Source organism: Cariama cristata, unplaced genomic scaffold (assembly GCF_000690535.1).
Source record: "Cariama cristata isolate BGI_N322 unplaced genomic scaffold, ASM69053v1 scaffold13418, whole genome shotgun sequence".
Lineage (NCBI taxonomy): Eukaryota > Metazoa > Chordata > Aves > Cariamiformes > Cariamidae > Cariama > Cariama cristata.
This window is the reverse complement of record NW_009630736.1, coordinates 5,360-9,129: the sequence shown is the minus strand read 5'-3', so window position 1 is coordinate 9,129 and position 3,770 is coordinate 5,360.

The following is a 3,770-nucleotide window of genomic DNA, read 5'->3' as shown; positions in this document are numbered from 1 at the left end:
AAGGCCAGAGACTTAAATACCACTCGGTTTCAGTCATGTTTCTCAGTGGTTTCCAGGAGAGTTTAGTGGTACTCCTGCTTTTAGTAAGGAATCCCGGATGCAGCAAAGAGCTACTTGCCCAACAATACGCATCACGGCTGAAGCAAAGCAGAAACTTAACCTACAGCTCTGCTTCCCAGACTAGCTGCAGCTAAACAGCTGTACTTTATTCTACCAAAACATTATCAACTCATGCTCATTTTCAGGGTGGGAAAACATGGTCTGGATAACTCAGACAATGAAGTTTTCAATGCGAACCTTGCCACAAAGTCAAATGTTGGATCATGCCAAAACTCAGAATGCCCCTCACCTCCATACAGCCTGCATAGGATTGGTATTGATAGTAATCACTTCCTAAACCCTGCAAAAAAGCCCAGCTCACAGAACAAAGAGCACTCACCCACCTGTTTTGCAACTGCTTGATTTTTGAAAGCTAAGAGATAGAGAGAGGGAAAAATATACCAGAAGGACATCTTAATGAGTTTCAGTCCCTCTTTTGAAAGCTTGTGGATGATGAGCTTTGGAGTCTGAGCGGAAATGAAGTTCCACCATCAGACCAGGGCTTTACTAGTTTGCTTTTTGCAGAGGCTAGAGAAAACACGGAACAAAATTCAGCAGTTGATCAATGAATATGAGAGAAAGGGTCCTGGTAAGAGTATTGCACCCATAAAAATCAGACAGCAAGGGAAGGCACAGTGGAGTGCAGTAACTACATTCACACACCTCCTACTTCCAGTTCTCCGTAATTGTGCGGTGCTCTAACGAAAACTAAGCCTGCCCAGGAAGGAATGCGATGTCATTTTGCAGCTATACAGGACCTTGGAGAGGAAACAGCTATTGCATATCCTACCACACCTTACTTCAGCAGGGAAGCTTCCAAAGATTTCAGCTTGTTTCCTCAGCTCTAAAATCATCGGTTCCTTTTAGCGTCATCACGACCTGCAACTCCACACTTACTTTTGAGCCTGTAAGAAGTTGCCTTGTCATGGGGTCACTTGATGCTAGAGATCCAGTGACATAAACAGTAGGCTTTGCTGCACCATTCACTTCCAGGAGGTCAGAGCTGCATCGGATTTAGACCAGAGCCACACAAGCTACACCCCCTGCCTTGCAGACTCTCCCTCAACAGCTCTGAGGAAGCTGCTTGACCAGAGCATTTTGTCCTGCTCAATGAGGGGGTTGGCTCCCCCCAACTCCACAACACAAGAGTCAGCACAACATTATGTTGCAACTGGAAAAAGGGCCATGTTTATATAACACTTGGAATTAATTTTTACAGGGAAGGCCAGCTACAAACTGCAGGAACTAAACTCTTCTGAATCTTAGCATCCAAGCAGACAGAACAGAACATATTTTCCAAAAATTGGACCAGATTTATAAATCCTGACTCAATGCATCCCACAGCATACCAGTGCCTTACGCGAGCCTGTCCTCCTGAAGCCGCAGGGTTGCTCACCGCGTCTCAGCCAAGGGGGTTTAGGAGTTTTTAACAGGACTACTCACATGTCAGGCTTCCCAGTTAAGAATGGACTAATCCCATGGGTTCACAAATCCCCTGCCAGAAAAGCTGTCCCAGTAGCACGGTGACTAATAAGTGGACTCACTGCTGAGCAAGCCCCAAGCTCTCCAAAAGCTCAAGTTCCTATTTCCTAACCCAAGTTCAGACCGAGGTGGAGTCGGCCTCTGGCAGCAGCAGCAGCACCTCGGCACCGGTGGCTGCCAGAGATCCCACACGCTGCATGTCGACAAGATGCTGGCTGCGAGTCCTCCACTGTGCCTCTTCCTCAGCTGCCTGCTGAAAAGGAGAGAGACTTGCACCTAAAGCCCAGCCGCTCCCGATGAACCCCTCCAGATGTTGACTAACAGCAGCACACGGCCTCAACCCACCGATTGCTTTTGAGAGGTAGATTTGCCTGTTTCGGCATTTTTCCAAGCAGTTCATGCACTTTAAGAAATAGACTGAGCCAGCATTTGGCAAGGGAGCGCTTAAATTACCACAACACTTTTATTCTCTCTCCTCCCCCTCAAAAACTAATAAATTATGGCCAGGTCACAGTTCCCAGAAAGCTGCCTCGTGCAAGAACACAACAGCTTGTCAGAACGACAGCCTTTTTCTGCTAATATTCAAGTAGGGTAGTGCTCGAGATTACCATGACGTACTTACAGCCACCTCCCTTCAACTCTCGGATCAGGCTCTCTGGTTTCAATGCAGCTGGCCATACACGAGGCATAAACACAACTAAAGCTTAATTCAACACACCGCTGTGACAACACCACACCTTGACATTTCGGATAACATCTTCTTGAGAGACTTCAGATCCACAGTAATACTACTATCCTCTCCTGCAAGTTTGCTTTGTCATAACAAGGAATCATGCCATTACTCAGTCTTTCAGACATCTGTCAGTCATCAAAGCCTGTCCTGTAAGCCCTACTCAGAGTGACCCATGGCCCCACCAGTTCATACTTTCACCCCCTTCCTTCTTCAGCATCCTCTTGTAACTGCATTGCAGAGCTCTGAATCAAGTTAAGGGCTCAAGAACTTCCAGGCAAGGATTGATTTGTCTTCTTACACACAGGCACAGAATTAGCTTACACAACTTCCGAGCTGAACTGATTTTTTCACACAATTATCTGCTGTAACCTCGACATCTCCCTACAAAGCACCCAGGGCCATCACTGCATATATAAAAACTAAAATACCATTTGCTGTCTCCCAGGCCCGAGGCAGCAAAGCAGCTGAGGGATTACACAGCAGTCTACAGATCAGCTATATCACCCACATCTCCCTTCAGAAGACTGCAGTCATTACCATTTGGTTCATGGCGGTCTGTCTGGCCTGTTTATAGCCACCTCAGACACTCCTGAAGCTGACTGTCTGAAATCCCACCCAAGAAGCACCAGAGACCCTTTATTCCCCCCAGAGAAGCAACCAGAGACCCCCACAGAATTTAAGACCTCTTCTGTGGTTGCACACTACCTGCAGTGATGTGCCACCTTTCCTTTGCTGTCAGGCAGTAAATTCCTCTAGGCCACAGCTAGACATAAAGGAATGCCATCTTTGGCCCTTTCCCCCATGACTGTGTCACCTCTAGCTCTTCACCTCTCTGTTTGAGATGTCCTCAGTACCAAACAGCAGCCTGTGTTTCTAGCCCAGCCCTTCCTGGGGTTGAACTCACCCCTCCCTCAGAGCTTGAAACCCAGCTCAGCCAGGTCTTGTTCTCTTAGGAGCCCCTCAACCAGGCAGCCCTCTCCTGATCCTTCCAAAAGGGGAGGCAAGACCTCCTAATCTGCCTGCGTCTCCAGTAAACTTCACCCCAACGTACCCTTTTCCCCGTCTCTAAAAGCAGACCACACTAAGTCACAGTTGTAACCTCAGAGGTCCAGTATGTTAACAGGACATCGGCCCAGGACCTAGTGCAGTGGTTTAAGGGGGAGGCAACAAATCATTCAGAAGCTAAGAGAAACAAGGCAGAAAGTAGTCTCACACTGCAGAAGCCGACAGCAGAGGAAAAACAACAAGATGAAAGCATCTACAGGCTGTCGAGAGGTAATACTTGCCAGGAAACCCAGACACCATCATCTTCTAAACAGGGGCAGGACCCAAACAAGGACTGAAGTTGCACCAGTGCTGAGAAGCTGACCTCAGCTGCTGCTTGAAGTTTAGCTAGGAGAAGCTATGAAGCAGGTCTCTGCCTGGTAAAGGAGGCCAGAACAAACAGCAAAGAGCC